The sequence below is a fragment of the Stegodyphus dumicola genome, chromosome 5 (genome assembly GCF_044657685.1).
Source record: "Stegodyphus dumicola isolate Sdum_Otavi_A_Nest chromosome 5, ASM4465768v1".
Taxonomy (NCBI): Eukaryota; Metazoa; Arthropoda; class Arachnida; order Araneae; family Eresidae; genus Stegodyphus; species Stegodyphus dumicola.
The window spans coordinates 54,854,500-54,876,263 of NC_140772.1; positions in this window are offsets into that span (position 1 = coordinate 54,854,500).

Consider the following 21,764-nt stretch of genomic DNA (forward strand, 5'->3'; position numbering starts at 1 on the left):
CTTCCTACGACTATCACTCGAGATGTTATATAAAATTTCGGAAAGCGCTGGAGATCAAATTGCTTTATTTAGAAAAATGATGGCTATTCTCACTCTCAATTCGTATTGTTTAAGAGAAATTTTTAAGTTAAAAAATATGAAATAAATAATATTGCCAAACTCGAAACTTATTGTTATTATTTACGGTTATATTCTGAGTTGAAGAAAGCACGTGATTCCATATAACGTCACTGTATGTCGAAAAATATTTCGTTAATTTCAGTATTTTAAATGAATAGCTGCTTTTGGCAACTTTTATGTTTCACCTTTAGATACGTGACACGATATGCTATCGCTACGTTAATTCTTTTATTGAGATTTTGCAAATTTGTTATATTAAAATAAATTTAAATCATAACTTCAAATGTATTACCCCAAGTGTCAAAGGTCTTTGTTTCCTGACTTGGCAAGAAAAATTTATTTACGAATAGCTGGTTGCTTGGAAAGAATGAATACATTTTCTTCATAATGAAATGTTTCTATGCATTTAATGCTATTCTAATTTTATTTATAATAATTTAATTTCTTTTATTGTATAGTTCCTTTCTGAGTAGAAGTTTAAATTTCTGTAGGTATTTAAAATATTTTAGATGCAATGTTACTTTACTACAGTTACATAATTTTTTTTTCAATTTACTAAAATGTCTGAACGCAAGAAGACAGCACAAATGTTACAGCGAGCTACAGAAAAAATGAAGTAAAAAGCACTAGGAGACTCAGCAGGCAAGTACAAGAAAACTTGCATGCTTCAAAAATGAATGAAGATACAACTAGAAACTCAGCAGGCAAGCATAGTGACAAGAAAGGTTACGCATTCAAGAAACTGAAGAAGAAACGAATAGGAGTTCCAGCAGACAAGCAACAACTCAAGAAACTTCGCTTGCTCAAACTGTATCAGAAACTACTAGCAGACGCAAAAGACATTCAGAAAACCAAGAATCACTGCGTGCTCCGGAAAGGTAAGCAGAAGCGAAACGGAGGCCCATTAGGCAAGCGGAACGTCAAAAGAATATGCGCGATGACGGGAAGAAGTCGCAAGTAAACGAAGGATGCAAGACTGTCCGCGTCATCGTCAGATTCGACAGGAAATACCAGAACAGCTCAAGAAGCTGCATAAACAACTCAAGACGCTGCAGATTACGTACAATTTCGGTTCGAAGAGGCAGAGCTCATACAAGGAAACAAGCTTCGCATGAACGCATCACGACATACACGTAGTACTCTTCACAATGCAGGAAGTTTACTTTGAGCAACACACTGTATGCGTAGAGCTCGTAGACATATATAGTAAAGATTTTGCTTTGTCAACAGCCCCCTAGTAAAATGTATGAAGTTTATATTGACATCTCACAATACCTGAAAGAAATTTTTCTATTTACTTCTTCATTTACTATTTTCTTAAATTTCTTATCAGTAATCCTGTCTATATATTATAGATATCAAAATCAGAAAAAATTAATTAATTATCTTTAAATATATCTAAGTGATGAATACTTCGCCTCTGTTCGTACCGAAACAACACGATGTAATTGTAGATACATAGAAAGTAAAATGTATTCAGCAGGCTGTACAGCAAGCGACAACTATAAATGGTGATAACACAAGAATGTTATATAATGTTATATACTGGCAGAATTTTAAAAAAACAACATATACATCAGTGTTTTAAAAATACGAATTTTGCATCAAATTGCAAAACAAATATCTTAAAATCTGCCTTTCCATGCATAAGAGTTCAGGATTCGGAAAATTATATTTTCTTAAACGGTTTAGCAAAAATAACAAAAATTATTGCCTTGAGAAATTTATAATCTTGGTATGAATACGAATTACGCCAAGACTACTCGTCAATGGTTGTTTTGAACACGCCCTTAATGTATATATATATAACCCTTAAAAACGTAAAGTGAGTGAATCTACTATTCGAGTGTGTCTTTATATCTTGAGTATTTAAGAAATAAGAATTGCATTTATCTATCTCGATAAAGCTAACGCTATTGCCCGAATAACAACGTTTATTTAACACTTGATATAACCAACTTCATATATATCTTGAAATAAAACATAAATTTCCTAATCAGATACTACCAATTGCAGAAAAGTACAAAAATAATGGAATTTCTAATAACACTACAAGTAACATACCGAGGAATAAATTGCGCTGCAAAACTGATGCAATCTACAATATGGAAACCACACAATTTATGTACCGCTATAGAAATGCAATAGAATGAGAAATGAAACTGTGATGAGATTTATAATGAAAAATTTACCATAAACTATTAGTATATGATATAAGTTAATATATACTTTTAATACTATTCATTTAAATATGTTCAAACGTTCATAATATTCATTACTTACAAACGCTTCTTCATCCATCGAAGCATAGCACAAGCCATTCTCAATTCAGTGCTGGTGCACGTCAATAAATAAGGATAAATCCAAATTTTTACAAAAAATCAATCGCTTTGACTCGTTTCTCAAAAAACGTATATCTGCAAATGCAGTATTAATATATCACATCAATATAATTCGGGATCATAAAATCACCAAACAACGCATTAAACGCAAAAAATCGCATTAAGGCAGAATGAAGAATTTTCACTCTTACAATGACTTTTACAACAATATATAATAGAATCGAATTTCTAAACTAAATGTTCATTGTTACACCATATTTCATTCTTGGGGAACCTTTCATGGTTGTTCAGTAATTCTAACTGTTAACTGGTATAAAAAGAATTATGATTTCATATATATGCACAGACTTATATATGTATTATATTAACACGTATCTGTAGTAACATACATCATCTTATATTATATGTATTCGCATAATTCTAAATTAATTATACTAGTCAACATAATTTGTATATTGATAGCAGCACAGTTTTAAAATTATTTATTACTATCTGCTTGCTAACGATTATATAATTAAGTACAGTGGTACCTCGACATACGAGTTTAATATGTTTCGTAACCTTGCTCGTATCTCAAAGCAATTTTCCGCATTGAAAGTTATCGAAATGCCATTAATCCGTTCCAGCTCCCAAAACACGACCTCAGCTGTTTTTTAAGTGTTTTTGAATAAGAAAAATGTAGTTTCTTATTCAAAAAAAAGAAGAAACATTTATTTATAAATAACAAATACATATTCTATAAAAACATAATTAAAAGAAAAAGTGCCTACGGAAGCGCTTAATTTTTGTCACTGGTCTTCGCTCTTTTTTGTTCTTCGCTCTTTGAAAGCAGAAATAACAGGGTCGAAGGGAGAGTTAGAGAAACTGGAGAATGTGTTTCTGCTGTCAAACAGCAAATCAAAGAAAGAGTTAATGCTGTCAAACTACAAATCAAAGGAAAAGTTTCTGATGTCGAACAACAAATCGATGACAGAGTTTCTGCTGTTGTCGCCAAAGAATCTGACAGCTTGAACACATTCATAATGACAATTGGAGACGATTCTGATACCTTTAAATTGGTACCTATGTTTTCCGACCCATTTCTCATGCTTTCCACGTGTGATGGAAAAAACATTTGGCATATGTACAAGGCTCAGTTCTGTATAGCTCCAAATGGAAATGGGTAGGATTCCGAAGACAAACCTGTAATTTCGCAGCTTCTCTGAGAATAGAAGAAGACGATATCGGTCCCACTCTTCTAGAAACCAAGAGGCTAGATTTTGATGCTGTACCCGGTACGCGAAAGCTCTACTAAGACCTGTTTAAAAGGCTACAGAAGGCTGCAGTTAATATCTCGATAGCAGAAGCTCACCAAAATAATCCAGACGCTCGCCACTAATATCGAAATGCTCTCCCATCTCTCCTTTTTTGACTGCTCAACAGAAATACGTGAAGTACAATCCATGAAATACTTCCTCGGTGGTTTCCTGAGGTATAGAAACAACTGCGAATAGTTGATCTCAAGGATTTAAAAAATGCCTAGAGTGTACGCCATGAAAAACGTGGCAGTCCTTTCAGAAACTTGCACACACTATTGCCCAATCGAAACTACTCCAACCCAGAAGCTAGTGGACAAGTGACAGCTCGTCCAGGTAGTCTACCCACTTAAGTAAGTGCCTTGAGGCGGAACACACGTCAGCGAAAGCGACATTAGTATGCTAGAACTGCAGTGGTAATTAACACTTACGAAAGAACTGCAGAACACATTAGGACACAGAAGATAATGCTGCTAATCAGCAAGAAGTCAGGAAAACAAATCGTGGATGTTGAGCGGAATTTGCCAGAGATTGCCAGATATTGAGAAGTCCCACATAAAATCCTTTCAGATTTCGGTTATGGTTGGTGGCAATAATGGACTTTTCAATCATGAGGCATACAAATAGAGTTCCCTTAGTATAACAATCGATACATGAGTAATTTACCATCGTCCAAAACCTCAAGTCGAGATGAAAAAACCAGCATGAACAGAACTTTTCCTTTCAGGATTATAGCTGAAAACAGAAATTTCCGGTAAGCCATTATGAAATATGCTAAGAACGTTAAGAGCACGAAATGAGTACTAATAATATGTTCTTTCGTTGAATTATCAAGGCCGTCATTCCGGTGACGGTTGAAACGTAAGTGCCAAAGCTAAAGTCATTGGGGAATGCGAAGTGGTTGCATCACGTTCTCCATTGAACTACGTTAAGGGGTCTCGTACAACTTAAAACCATCAAAATCTCTGAATATGATCCTGTTGTAAGAATTGGGATTGCATATTTATTTTTAAAGCTATTACTTCCAGTTTTTTACACCTGACTACATAGCACAGCTGAATTAGTAAGCAAATAGTTTGTGTTGCCACAAATGTTTTTATAATTTAATCTTCTTTGTGAGGTAATTTTTTATATGTTCACGTAATATTCCCACTTTGCGTGCACAATATAAAACATGCTGTTATATATTTTAACTTCATAGTTAATATACAGCTTGTATAGCATCTAAAGACTACTGTGAACCAAAGATCTTAAGAATTTCTTGTTAAATTCTCATTTTATTTAGAACTAAATTTATACAATGCATTTTAATAAAAAAATTTTAATATTTCCATGCGTAAAATTTTTGACTATTAAAATATTCAATATATTTTTGGTTCAGTTAGATGATAATACTCATATAAAGAAGTCCATTAAATTTAAAGTGTGTACCAAGAACCGTTTTTAAAATATCATGCGCGCAACAGTGAAAATTTATGTTTTGAGATAATCAAGTTTAAATGTAAATATTTTTTTAAATACTTCTCTTGTTATAAAATATATAAAATGCTTATTTTCTGAGAGATATTGTAATATTATACAATTTCCAATAGTTGGTATAAGCATAATTAATGTAAAATAAGCTGCCATCATCAAAGTATAACATATCAACTAAAAATGATTTGAAACTTCTACGCTATCAATGATACAACTAAAATTTTTCTTACAAATTGGAACTTACTTATAGGTAAATGTTTCAGGTAAAGTTCTCTGCAATGTATTATTGTATATGAAACATATAAATCATTTAATAGTTCTTCCACAGAGTAACTTTAGCATACTCTAAATGCTATGTATACAACTGGGAAAAAATGCATTTTAAGAAAATCGAGTTTTGATGCAAATATTTCAGTATACAACTTTCTAATAATAAAGTGCATAGTATATTTATTTTCAAAATGATATATTTAAAAAGTATAAATCCTAATAAATTGCATAAGCTTTTGTCAATATGAAACACATTAAAATTACCATACTATATAAAATACTATGACAGAATGATAGCCGTGTATTAAAATACGTGTAGCATATTTGAAGAAATAATTTATTTTTACATAACCACATCAGTTAAGTACTTTCAAGCATTTAAGCATATGATATGTATCATATTATACAATATTATTAAAACATAGGTGGGAAAAAACCTTTACGACTTATTTGAAATTGTATGCTAAACTGCTACATTCATCGAAGTATAACATATCGACTAAGAATGATAAAACTAAAACTTCCTTACAAATAAGAATTTACTTATAGCCAAATGTCTTAGCTAAAGTTCTCTGTAATATATTACTGTATATCAAACATATAAAACATTTAATAGTTCTTCCACAATGTAACTTTAGCATACTTTAAATGCTATGTATACAACTGCGAAAAACCGTATTTTAAGAAATTTGAGTTTTAATGCAAATACTTCAGTATATAACTTTCTAATAATAAAGTGCATAGTATATTTATTTTCAAAATATATTTAAAAAGTATAAATCCTAATAAATTGCAGAAGCTTTTGTTAGTTAATTTACCTTGCTATATACATTACCATGACAGAATGATAGCCGTATATTAAAATACATGTGGCATATTTGCAAAAAAATTTATTTTTACATAACCACTTTAGTTAAATAAACTCAAGCATTTAAGCATATGATATGTATTATATTGTATAATATACATATTATTTAACATGGGTGAAAAAATCTTTTACGACTTACTTCAAATTGTATGCTAAACTGCTAAAATTTTATTTACAAATTAAAACGCACCAGCACAATAAACATCCCCATCATTTTTATGGAGGCCTGCACTTCTGACATTTTTTGCTGCCTTTCAAGTTTAGCTGTTGTTTTGTTTCTGACAAGCCTTTCTTTTCTGTGTTATCTATTCTCTTGTTATCAATTTGTAAAAATCCCTCAATAGAAAACTTACTTCTAAAAAGCTGTAGCTCATTCATTACAGAATGTCTACCAACAGACCTTTCGTTAAAAGCAATTACTGCTTCATTTCCAGCAATTTGAACTATCCTACTACCAGCACGACATGTCTTTGGACAAAATTTCCAAATTAAGGAATTAAATGATTCATTATTATTTTGTGTTTTGCCGCCAAGGCAACGTCTCAATAGCGAAGGTTGTGACAAATCTATAAAAACTGGCTTTATTGCCTCCATTACAGCGACTGGTTCAGAATTTATATGCTTATAATCAGCTTTATTTTGCTTAGCTTTATTTTATTTGCACCATGTGGTTTCATTTGTAGGACAAACGTCATGAATCGGCTTTTCATCACTCGATATTTTGTGGTAGTAAATTGCCCAAATGGCTTTTCTCATATCACTAACAGACTCATTATATTCTCTAATCGCATTACCATAATACGAAGTTATTTCATTTATTAACTTGTCTGTTAGTCTCCCTTTCCCAGACAGATTTTACCGTCATTTAATTTTACTTTTTTTCTTTCAAGTTTTAATTTGCGTAGCCATATTCCCATTCGTTTTTGAATATGTCCAACACACTCAATTTTTTCTTTATTTAATGAACCATATGGTTTGGCGTCAGTTATACCTGCAAATGGTTTTGCATCACCTATGTAAGGATCTTAAGTTTTACTAACGTTTATTTTATTTTAAATCTTTACTGTCACTTCTTATTTTCTACTTCCGGCCAGAATTAAAAGCGTTAACTTATTTATGCAAAATTTGTGTGGCGACGCAGAGTACTTAAGATGTGGCTTTTTGCCAAGCGAGAGAGAGGAAGGAGTAGTCGAAGCAGGGCGCTTACCTTAGAAGTTTTACTCAGTTGCTGGTTGCCTTCCAGGCCAGAGTTTTAATCCTCGTGATAATTTTTAAACGTATTGTAGTGTTAACAGTTCTCTGTACTACATACGGCTTCCTGTTTATATAAGGCCAATCTTCCACGTTTATTATTCCAAAGTTAAGTTAGAGTTTAGTTAAATATTTTTATATTCTTACGTTTAGACCACAAGTAGTGGGTCTTTGTATTCCGAAGTACGGAAATTATTGTAAAGAGAGAAAAACAAAGGGTTTTGTATACCCTTCTTGTGTATCCTGTCTATTTCCCACAGTTATTGAACATAGCTTTAGTAAGCTCTCTGTTCCGAGTCAGGTCCTTGCATGTTCCCGAAGAAAGTAAGTTCCCGAATTTCGACCTGTTATCCCAGCTAGTCTTAGATTAAATATCCTGCAGGAGCTCCATGACAGCCCTTTAGCTTCTCATGCTGGTATTCGAAAACCTATCCAACGCGTACGCGAGGCAGGCTATTTTCGTGAACTGCAAAAGTTAAGAAGGGCGTATGTCCAGTCCTGCAAAACATAATTAATTATATTAATAATATTAATTATATTAATTATATTAATTTCCGCCCGGCCGGGTTTCTAAATAGTATTAAATCCGAATTTCCAAATGAAATATTTGGCATCGATTTATTGGGCCCTTTTCCCGAGGAAAAATTAAAGGTAAAAAAAAGAAGCCGTTCCACCGTCCAGAAAAGAGAACTCACGATCACCCCCAGAATGAAGAAGTGAGAAGGACGACGTATGCAAAGAGAGCCAGGAGAAATGACGGCAACTATAATCCGGCTCTAAAACGGAAGATCTACTCATCCGGCAGGACTCTCAGCAGCAAATGTCGCCGAACTGCGGAAGGGCCACCAGCAGCGGAGGAAAAGTTACAAGGAAAATTTGAACGGCCAGCAACGAGGTCCAAGCAGGAACGCGAAAGAATTCTCCCGCTTCCGCAAAGACCAGCTGCCATCAAACGGCCAAGACCACAGGCAGAGGAGAAAAAGAAGGTATTCAAGGGTGACCGAACGGGAGAAAAAAGAAAGCTTCTAGAGGAAGGCACTGAAGGGCGAGTCCCCACAAGAAAGAGGATAAATCAAATGAGAATCTGCGCTACCTTCCAGGACTGGGCTCAGAAAAGAATGTCCGAATATAACAAAGATAAGTAAAATTTTATGTTACTTTGCAAACTTAAGTTAATCTTTCATTCTTACTGCAAGTGGCAGATTTCAAGAAGTTTTACGTCATGCGAGGTCTACCTTTATCGCCAAAAAGGCGAGAAAAGAGTTGTTACCGATTTTGGTATTATGTTTTTCAATTACTCGCGCGTAAAACTAAAGTTGATGTATAATAGGAATATGTAAAGACTTAAATATTGTAAAAGTTATTGTATAAATTTTATTTAAAACATTCTGACAAGAAAGAAGTTTTAGTCTGAAATACTTTTTGAAATGTAGTATTTCAATGTAGAAGAATTGGCACTTGATTTGAAAAGAATAAAAGTTAACAATGTACTACTAATGTATGTTTTCAAATGCGTAAAATTAACGGCATGTTAATATGTTCTTATATACAACGTGAACTGTTATTTTAAATGTTAAGAAATACCGTGATATGGTAAAAGTGAAAGTAATGTTAATTTTTTTTTTTATTCGTGTGACTGTAAAAAGACCAAATCATGGTGAATATGTGTTAAAGGTTGAATGAATGTAGTTAGACTCTCTGACGCTACACTTCAGAGTTAGCCACTTTCAGAATAGTACCTCAGGGTTTAGAGTTGAAGTTAGGGTGTGTTACGAGGTCTTGCTATGTTGAATTTTTAACACGTTAGTGTTTTGATTGTAGGAGGAAGTGTTGAACACGTATACATAAACACATTCGTGTTTGGTGTTCTTTTACAACACATGTCAGAGAGCACGGGGAGAGATAATTAAAATAGTCATGAATGAAATAAGAATGTTAAGAGAAATATAAATATGCATGTTACTTGCCATTTCATTGTGTAACATTTCATTAAACTAGTTTTCCTTCCAGATCTCTGGAAGGAACCAGATTTGAATAAAAGCTCCTGTTTAGATGCAGTACAGATGAAAAACTGCGTGTCCTTGGAGCTGCTATTGTAAGAACAAATTTCTTTTTTTTTTAATTTCTAGTTTCTAGTGAGAAATGTTTGTAAAAGATTGGCCTCGCGTTAGATTCTAGAGCTAAATGTTTTCAACAAGGTCGTTTTAGACCTCAGTTTCAAACTAATTAACTCTGGCGGGAAGTATGTAAGGATCTTAAGTTTTACTAACGTTTATTTTATTTTAAATCTTTACTATCACTTCTTATTTTCTACTTCCGGCCAGAATTAAAAGTGTTAACTTATTTATGCAAAATTTGTCTGGCGAACGCCAAGTACTTAAGTTGTGGCTTTTTGCCAAGCGAGAGAGAGGATGGATTTAGTCGAAGCAGGCCGCTTACCTTAGAAGTTTTACTCAGTTGCTGGTTGCCTTCCAGGCCAGAGGTTTAATCCTCGTGATAATTTTTAAACGTATTGTAGTGTTAACAGTTCTCTGTACTACGTACGGCTTCCTGTTAATATAAGGCCAATCTTCCACGTTTATTATTCCAAAGTTAAGTTAGAGTTTAGATAAATATTTTTATATTCTTACGTTTAGACCACAAGTAGTGAGTCTTTATATTCCGAAGTACGGAAATTATTGTAAAGAGAGAAAAACAAAGGGTTTTGTATACCCTTCTTGTGTATCCTGTCTACTTCCCACAGTTATTGAACATAGCTTTAGTAAGCTCTCTGTTCCGAGTCAGGTCCTTGCATGTTCCCGAAGAAAGTAAGACAGAGCATTGAACCTGATACCGTCACCAATATAAGAAGTATATTTTACACCTCTTTTTTTCATGGAACATGAAAAATTGTTTACTCTTCCATTCATTTTCATTTTTCCTGAAGAACCAGCATGATTCTCTAAACAAGCCTTGTGTTCACTTACGCTATTTCCTAGAAATGACTCGCAACCTTTGCAATATAAAGACAGTATTTCTGTATCGATTACTGTGTTGCTTTCTGACCCTATTACGGAACAGACTCCAACCAAAGACGTATGTCCTCGAGTCTTCCACGTACCGTCTCCACTTATAGTCACATTTAACGACGAATCTGAAAGAACGATGTGCAATCACAGGAGGGAGATCCATAACGCAGCAGAATTTCTGCATAGCAGCTTTCCCTTGACCAAGAGTTCGCATTGCATACGTATATCTTCTGTTTAGCTCTGATATATTTTTTCGGACACCCATCATAGAGTTTCTGAAAGTTCTTTTACATGAACACTTTGAGCATAGTAACTCAAATTTTGAGCTTAAACCATGATGAAATAGTTCACTTAAATGAACATTACAAATTTTACAACATAAATTATTTTCAATAAATTGAAATAGGATATCCAAATCAAATAGTCTATAACCACTAAAATTAGGCTCTAAAGTTATCTTTATCTCTTGGTGGCAAATCAGTGTAACTATTTAATTTTTTAAACGAAGAACTGACACCACACTGCTTATTCATTGTATCATTATGCTGATTTCCCTGGAACTTTCTTTTCTTTGGTCGATGACCATAAGATCTTTTATTTTTTACATCTTCCTCACAATTTTCCATAATTATTAGGTGATAAAAATACTAAACAAAAACTGCAATGTTATAATAAAACACCTTCAAAAAAGTCAAAAGAAATTTAGAAATCGCAAAAGAGCTTGTAAACAATCACGTTTCACGCTAATCCAAAGCTGGAGTAAGATTTCAACACATGCCTATGTTAGATGCCTATGTTAGAATAGTGCTATGTATAAATCTAATATATTCCTAAGTCGCGCTTTCAAGACATGAAAAACGCAATTTGAATTTTGTCAATCGGCCCAGTAGAACGGGAGATATAGCACAGTCCTCCCCTTTTTTTTTTAGCTTGATAACACATCAGCACTGTTTTTCCACCATCTCAAAATAAATTATGAAGATTTGTGCTTTTGCAACTAGTTGAATTTCAACAGAAATACACGTTCATATGAAAAGGTTGAAGCTCTTTTAAAGGGCCGGTTTTATACCTTTATGCAAATGTAATTCTACCGCATATAGCAGTACTTCCCTGTTAGCTGAATTACTTTCACACTGAGTCTTCCGATGAGAATTTTCCTAATTAAATACCAAAGGATGAATGATTATAAATTTCAAAGCACCTACTATCTTAACGATCGTTTCACTCAAAATCAAATATTCGAAAAGTGAGCAGAAAGGCAAAATAGACAATAGCTAAACATGGGAACATTGAATGTGAATAGCACTTTATTGTTGGTCTGCTGCCTTTTACCAGCTAAGATAGTACTTGCCAGAAACCGAAGATTATCTAACTGTGGGCATTGTGGTAAGAAGTCCTTTACTGAGTTCTCCAGCCGAGTAAACGTAAATGCGATTAACCTCTCGAAGCCGGCTGGTACAGTAGTTGTACAAGGAGAATGACTTTCTCAGACGCCGGCATTGGTACAACTGTCGTACCATCCATGCCCTTCCCATTTTAGAGAATCGCCTATCTGTAGATCTTTGGGTGGTCCATTGTTGCTGCTCAGAGTAGCCGCTGGGTACGCATTATTTCCCTCTTCTTATCAGTTTAGCTACATTTTGGCAAAAACCGCAGGTTTCGTCTCGCGCCAATATACTTGAAAATTAAATAGAGGCCATCTCTTTCTCAATCTGTCTCATAATTTTAATGCTATTTTTTTTAGTACTGACTTTTGCTATGATTAAAACGTCAGCAATTTTGCACGCTCTTTAAGCTTAACATATTTAATGTTCTTTAATCATAACAAATAAGAATAGATTAATAGTTTAGATTTAATGCCCTTCTAGAAAATAGGTAAAACCGCTTTTATCGTTTACTCGTTTACTTCCTTTTCATACTTATGAATAATAAGATTTTATTTTGACATTGTTTTGTGGAGTGCATAAAACCCTTAAGAACTGTCAGCTCTTTCAAAGTGCTTCTATTATGCAGGCAATTTTGTCTGATTTATCAGGAGATAAATAAGAGACAATTGTACGCATAATAGTTTTTCTGATTTTTATTCATTCAGTGATTGCTTTCAATGATTTTCATTGATTGTAAATTAAATAAAATCAATTTATCTTTACACCCTCTTTTAGGATGAGATCTGCCAAAAAATATTTAAATATCAATAAAGCTCACGGTACTTCTAAACTGAATCAAAACATCAGTTAAATGTTATAAAATTTTGGCCAGTTTTATTTGCTGAAATTCTTATACTCTTCAAGAGATAGAGAGAATTCAGACAAGTTGATAAAAAAATATCTTAAAAAAGTTGTTATTTTGTCTGTAATAAGGTGTATGTCAACTTACTACTAAATGTATGAAAATTAGGATTGGATTACGGAAAAGCACGCGAACGCTATCTGCTTAAGGGAATGGATGCTTTCGTGTAAACCTTTTTAAGAGAAAATTGCTCGCATTTACATTCCTGGTGGAAAACTCCACATGTAATCAACCGGTTCTTCGGTATTGATTGGATCAATTTGTTCGCTTACTGAACTACATCAAAGCACCCAACGATTACCTGTATAAGGGGAGTTATGTCTTCGCGGAGGACTTTCTAAGAGAAGCTGGCTTGCATTTACGTTACACAAAAACCATGAATCCAACTATTTATCCGGGATTCAAATCCAAGCGAGCTATAAGTGTTCAGCCACCTTTACCGTTTTACTGAAGAGCAGGTAAAAATATTGATAAAGGAAACGTATTGAATTAACCGGTTTAATTTACTAACCTATATTTCTCAATCCACAGTACATAAATTACGCATATGAGCGGGATTATTTGTGAATAAATAAACTGTATTGCACTTTTATCCACTATGTCATATTACAATGGAATTATTGTATTTCAAAGTTATTTTTCATGAATTAATTTTGCTCTTCATGATTTTTGATATTTTCAAAGAGAAAATTCCACACTTTAAATAAAAATATACACGAGAAGATACTTTATGCAAAATTTGGCGTAAACGGTTTTCTTAATTTTGCTTTGAAAATATTGCAGGGTAATCGTTTTCATTACTGGAAGAAATATAAAAAACAAATTTACTACATGGTATCAACACCCAATATTTCCTTATTCTTTTGAAAACGTGAAAGATTAGACTTTCTAAAATAAATTAGAAAATATATTATATGCAAATAGAATATTCGTTGAAAATGAAATAGACTTCAACTTTTGGATATAACGATAGTTTTAGACGAAATTTCTACCTATGGAAAGAAATTGACGTATAATTAATTCTTCATGAACATTTAAAACTGTTCTCAAAATTCTTTTGATGATTGCATGTATAAGTCACGAATTTTTTTCTCGGCTAACATAAACAAAAGTCAATTTTACAAAGAAAAATTCTCGTTAAAGATATACCTTCTTTGCCTGATAGTCCAATGTAATATTTGTTAAAATTAATTATTAAACGCAACCAATGTATCTCGGATTTTGATTTTTATATTATAATAACAAAATTATCGAAAAAAGCAGATTTAAATCTCTGTTATTGTTATGTAAAGCTTTATTATTGCTGTCAGTTCATCTCAAAATCTAATTGTATTGAATCTCATTCTAATCATCTAATGGTAATAAATATTATTATTATTATTTCATTAAATATCTCATTACCATTATTTTATTAATGAAAATAAGTTATTAAAAATAGCATTCCGGCCTGCAGACTTACAGATCTAGTCTGTATTTACTATATTTTGTTAAATTTTGTTCTCGCTTTCTAATTTCTAATACGAAAATACGCGAATATAAATGAAGAGTGAAAACAAAATTAAAAAATTCACAAATTGTTTACGAGATTGATTAGAAATAATGAATGAAATATAAACATTGCATACATTTTGTTCTAAATAAAGTGTGCACTGGATATGCATCCAGTATTGCACATTTATTTATGCACTATTTATTTAGAATTTTGCTTTCATTTAAATATGAAAGCAAAATAATCATCGAAAAAATTGCAAATCTAGCAACTCCTCTACTATGGGACGTAGGCGTCCGACAAACATGTAAATTTTACTTCATCCATGGAGGGGAACTAACGACTTTTCTCATTAGGAAAATGTCAAAGAGGGGGCAAAACTGTTTCGGATCGCGCTGGTCTGAAAGCTATAATATGAGAATTTCGGCCCGGTTTTAGAAGGTTAAGAGGGTAATGCTTGAGAACCTATTGTAATAATTTTGTGGAAACATTTATTTGGAAGAACGTTTATAAAAGTATAAAGAAACATTACAATGAGAGAGAAAATATAAATTATTATCAGGTTTTAGTCAAATTATCTGTATATGAAACGTCGAAATTGTAATATGAGGAGTATTTTATTCATTTGTGTAAGCATTTTATTTACTTGCATACCAACGAGTTCTGACGAAAGGTCTGCATAGATTTATTACCTAATTATTGGCACTTCTTGCAGACGCAAATGAGATCTAATTAGAAAATAATCAAGCATCTGAATCAGTCAATCATCAACACGCACATTCTAAATCAGATTTCTGAATTACTGTAAACGCTTCAAGAAGAAGCGTTTACGGTCCAAATAAAACTGAAGAAACATTTTAAACACAAAACAAAGCAGCAGAAGTGTGAGAACTATATATTACTATAAAGCCAACACTCTGTCAGTTAAAGACAAAGTAGTTTGATTAAATAAACAAGGTGAACAGAGACACAGTTGTAGCCGTTTGTAATTTTAAAGTACATAAAGCGCAGGAGTATATCAGAAAACTAGTGAGTAGCACATTGGTTACAATTTTTATTATAAACATGCTGAAACTGTGAATATAATTTCAAGCATCGGTGGCATCATCGAATGGAGACATGCTTCAGTGTCAGATGTATTTCATTAAAAGATATGAAATATTTTTAAACGTTTAAGAACACAATTTCTGAAGTACTTGACAGCTCACCCTGTATAAGCTTCATTCCTTTGTATAAAAGTCGGTAAAGAGTTATCACAGATTTTCTTAAAAATTATCGGTGATCAATACTGGTATTGATCAATCATAACGACAATAACATACATTGTTATGGAAAGAGAGAAAGTACTTGTGAGGCTTTCTGAAAGACCAAGTCTCAGTTTTAATATTTTAATATTAATCTCTACAAGTCTGACCTAACTGACACTACTGAAATAATTACGAAAAATTGATTCCCACTGTTAAAAAATTGATCTGCATTTTTTTCGTAAATTTTATTTTTTTAAACAACATGCCTGTAATCAATGGGCGCACCGCTTTGATGCTGGAAAAACACTAAAATTTGAATCATCGTTGTACAAGCTAAAAAAAAAACAATATATAATTGTGAGAATAAAATATTCTAACGACTATAATGATAAGTCAAGAATAAAATCAAATCTGTAGCTGCAAGCCTTTTTTAACGTTATGGTGGTTAGGGAAAACTGAGTGCGATACCGAAGGGCTCGGGTTCGAATCCCGGAGAAAGCATGGATGTAAAATTGTCTGTCCCTTCATAAGAGGCAATGATCGCCCGCCTACTAGGCGCCTCCATGATAAAGAGACTACCGATCTGGCCTTAGGGCAGGACGATGCCGACATAGGCAAGTGCCAACCATAAGAAAAAAAAATTTGATTGTAATCTTATTCAAAAATTCCTAATTATAAGACGCAAATTTTTAGACACCTTTCTCATGTTCGTTTTTAATGGTAATCAAACTAATATCAAAGTGGACTGAAAAGTCATTTTTAAATGAACCCCATAATCTTATACGTCTGTGTACATTTGCATAAATCCATAATGGGCCAGGTATTATTTTGTCGAAGGACAAGAGTCTAAATGGAACGATTACTTCGCTTGCTTGCGAGTGAATTCTAGGAGGTCCGACGAAGACATCGCGGACGAAAACGTAGCGGAGAAAACAACGCTTAAGACGGAAACTTCGTTGTAGAAAACATGTGGGAGAAAAGAAGGCAGGAAAACATATCGTAAGTCTAAAACATCATCGAAGAAAACAATCGTGGTACAAAACATCGACGAAGAACAGAAAGCGGTTCCAAAACTTCGCAGTTTAAAAATATCGTCGTGGAAAATATATTCCTATAAAAGAGAGTAAATAAAATAATCGCATGACGATTATTCTGCAGATATATTTTTTCTACTTTTAAAAGGTGCTGGTGCGTATTCGAGTAATGATTCTAGGTGCGAGTAAGAATGAGGAATATTTTTACCTCTATATTTCATATATTTCCTTTCATTAATAATTTTTTGCTAAAAATCCAAGAAGAAACTCTTGCATTGAAAAGTTGAAAGGAAGTAGAAAATTAATGATACGTATGGGAGTACTACACAGTTTTTTATTTTTTATTTTAAGAGAATTTTAAATTTATTTACTTAAACGTTATTATTTAATTAAGTCATTTCATAAAGTTGTATTGGCAGTTCTTCATGAACAATATATTTTTAAAAAATTAAAAAAGGGAAAAGGAGCATTTACTTTAGATTAAATGTATTTAAAAGTTTTATGCATGTCTGAAATTTCTAATATTATGTTCTTTGAATAAAATTAAGACTTCTTTTATTCTTTTCCCTTCAGCTTCTTCAAAGTAATCCTTTTATATAAGTATCCTTTGCATGTTGCGATTCCTTAGTTGTGATGACACAAGTCAGGATGAACTACGTAATATTTCAGTGCCGTATTTATATTTATTGGATTATTGGAAGAGCACGTTAGGGCTCTTTTCCTAAGGGGAGGGAATCGTTTGGGGAGGACTTTCTCAGGAAAAGTTTCGTACGCACATTACACATTAGTAAACCACAAAATTATCAAGCAGCGTGTTTTTGTGCTGGGTCTAGCAACCAGCGTTCAACGACTTTACCTCTGGACCACTGCAGCCAGATATAGTTATTAACGGAATAGATTATTAACGGAAATGCATTAATTTTCACACTATTTTTTTGAGAAAGATCAAATTTAAATTTAGATCTTGAAAATGTAAACGCAGAATTTTACAAAAAGAAAATATAGGTACAATAAATCCTCTTGTCGATTACCATCCTAAGATGACCGATGTTTCTGAGAAAATAAGTAAATATAGGTTTTTCACAATGTCTCTCTAAGATGACCGCATCAACGGAAGACTAAAGAGATATGGAATCGTCAACGATCGCTTTGAAACGAATATTTTATATTTAACTTTACATTTATATATTTTTATAAATGATTCTAAAATATGGTTAAGCTTTTGTGTCTCAGTGGGCCACTACATGGAACACCCAAATTGAATCGCTTCGAAAGCCTCTAAATTCAACCGTAAATAGATAAAAATGCTTTTATAATATACTTTGAACTTTTCTTTTTAAACCGTAGATAGCAGCATATCACAAGGAGACACTTAACTTTAATTTATTATGTGTTATTAAAATCCATTTTTTTCAAGTAATTTTCTCTATTTTTTAATGATATAAAAATTTTATTTGGAGAAAAAATAGGCATAATTTTGCTGGCTGTACTCCAAATTATTTTTTTAATCTTTCATAGAAAAATCATACGCAGAATCATTGAATAAAACCAGGTGTTCCATTAGCGGGAACACAGCGCCTTTAGCAATCTCCTGCTCTTACTAATCAGAACATCTGTGCTCTTAGGAGAGAACATCCGTTGTTTTCGTTTTCTGTTTCCGTTGATTTTTTGGGGGGGAGGGAATAAATTCAAACAAAGCACCATTGAGGGGCGAGGTGGTTTTTGTTTTATGAAAGCATTAATATTGGCATCTCGAAATTTTTGGGGGTAGTTTTTAGGCGGGAATTTCATTAGTAGCTTGAGTCATCTTTACTTAGACCTACGCGAATTTTTTGCTGTCTTTTTAGTCTCATTTAGCTGTCTTTTTAGTCACATTATTTTGATTACCATTAAAAACGAACGTGAGTAACTCATCTGAAAATCTATAAGCTGTGAGAGAAATCATATTGAATGATCTGAGCATACAGAGGAGACTAATTATATGCCTTTGGCTTTACAATCCTTGATAGAATATTTCATTTTCAGAGTTGTGTTTTTGTGTTTGTTGCAGCTTGTAGGATGATGATGAAATTGCTTGGAACTCCGTGCATTAAATAAGTGCAAACATTGGTTACAGACCTTTTTAATTAAAAAAAATTAAACTTTACAAAAAATAATGTTACAGAATACATATGTTTCTTTTACATTACGAATCAATTTTTCGTACCTAGTTGAGTCACATAAATTATGACAAACTTTGAGAAATTAATTTAAAAGAATTAAATATGAAAAAAAAAGAATTTAACAAAACAATTATAACTTGGTTGTGCGAGAAATCTCACAAATACTACGTTTATGTTTCTGAACAAATGCATAATATTCCCTCCATTTCTATCTATCAATTTTATCAATTATCTCTCACACCCTTTTTTATGAAAATCTGTGATAACACTTTACAAACATTTAAACAAATAAATGAAACTTATACAGATTGGACTGTCAAATACCTCGAAAAATTAGTTGTTAAATTTCAAAAAATTTCAGATTTCATTACGACATGTATCTGACATCGAAACAGGTCTCAATTCGATAATGTCATGGATTTTTAGAATTATGTTTACAGTTTGAAATTATCCTTATTATATGAAAAATATTAAATAAATTTGTTATATATCAGTTTCCTTGCACACTCTTGTGCTATATGTACTTTAACGTACAAAGAACGTTATAGAAAGAACGTAATAGAATAGTGTTATCAATGGTTATTTAAACCAAACTGCTGTGCGTTTTTAAGGCCGAGCGGTAGCTTTCTAATTAACACACTGAGTTCGGCGCCGAATTTGCTGTCCTTTCCGTTCAGCCGGCAGCGAGCTAAGCCTTAAAGCTAAGCCGTATTTTTGTTTAGAATGTTTCAATACATTTCATTAATGCTAAATTTGATGACATTTCATTGAGACTATATTTATTTTTTAACTTATACTGTCGGTTCCGTGGAACGACGCCAGGCAAACGAAAATTCCAGTGCCGGTTCCCAGGGACCGACGCCGGCCACACGGAAATTTCACTGTCGGTCCCCAGAGACCGGCGCCGCGCTCAACGTGTTAAGAAAGTTTCGGGCCGGTAAGTATATATGTATTTAATTCAAATATATGAATTGATATGTAATCTATATATATGATTGATAGTATTTGAGTTCCATTTCGAATACTCAAAACTTAAACAAAATGAACTAGAGGCAGCAGATACATAAATCAGTTTATTGAACGCAATTTAACAGAATCGTTACAGGTGATGAGATGTGGGTAGCTCACTTCACCACAGAAAACAGCAACTCACGATTGATTGACGTCACAGGGATCCACGCGCCGGACGATCCTCAGTCTATGCACGGAAATTGAAGTCCACGGTATTCTGGGATAGTAAAGGCATTCTGCTCATTGACGTATTGGCGAGTGGTGCTCTGGTGAAAGCTGATCTTTATTGCGCTTTACTAGAGAACATCTGAAGAGCCATTCAGAACAAATGGTTTGGGATGCTCAGTGCTGGTGTTGTGGTGTCCTACGACAACATCGGACGCATACGGGGAATTCCACAAAATATATGTTGCAGACGTTTCGCTGGGAGATGTCTGACCATCCATTCTATGGCTTCGATCTTGCTGTTAAGTACTTCCACGTGTTATTGCACCTGAAGACGTTCTTGTCTGGGCACACTTTCCTACAGGTGGAATGTTGGAGACAAATGTGACGGGCTGCCTTTCTTCCCAGGCGACAGACTTCTATGACACTCTAATGGAAATATGTAACCGACGCTATGACAATTGGTATAGTTCCGATGTTTCTTATGCTGAGAAGTAGCAGAAATATAGCTGTATCTTTTGCAATAGGTTTTTCCAGGTAATAAGACTTTGTTTTTTATGGTTTACGGCAAAGTAATTTTTCGGACGACCCTCTTATTGTTTAAATAATCATTATCAAATGAATATACCTTCATCTAAATCAATATCTAACTCATTGAAATCATCATCTATATAAATTTCCTTCTAAATCCAATCAACTTCATCTGCTAATCTAAGACATCTAACTAAGCATAACTACCCAAAACACATCTTCATGTTAAACCATCATATATATATTATCATCATCATCGTCATTGAAAATATCGCCAAATTAAGATAAATCATCATAGCTCAAATCAACTAAATAAAAAGCTGTATCATCTAAATCACCACCATCAACAATATGATTCTCATTTGATCATCGTCTTCATCACCTCAACCTTCTAATTCACCATCAAAATTGTTATCTGAATAACCAAGAAAGAAATTATAAAATTATCACCAGATAATTCAAAACCATCATTTAAATAATCATCATCATCGAAATCATACTTTCAGTTTAAACCGTCGTATATGTCATCATCACCATTATCATCGTCGAGATAGATAAATCATAATCTTCCAGATAATCTAAATAGAAAGCAATATCAACCAAATCATCCTAATCTTCATCCTCATTTAATCATCGTCTTCATTGTCTAACTCCTCTAAATTATTATATATATCACTCTCACATCATGTATAAAATCGTCATCAGTCAAAACTATGTCACCATCAAATTCATCTAAATATTTATTATCACTTAATACACATCGTCATTTTAACCATCATGTATATCGCGTCACCACGATCATCGTCAGAATAAGATAAACCATCATCACCCAAATCACATCAGTCATTCTAAACCATCCTATGTATCATCTTCATCATCATCATTCAAGTCGTCGTCAGAATAAAACAACTTCACCTAGATACAAAGCCCGATCACCTAAAGTTTTATTATCATCCTTCTCAATTATTCATACTCTTCATCACTAAACCATATACTCACGATCACCTAAATAAAAAATCATCAGCAGTTAATCTAAATTGTCGTCCTCCAAATTCCAGTTAAATTATTCAAATCATCGTCGTTTAAATCATGACTTTTTAGTGTTTCGCTAGTGTGCCGTCAAATAGAGCCAGTTTCATTCAGGTACAGACAGAAGGATATCACCGGAAGTTCACTATCGTTGGTACAGGTGTAGTAACCAACCGC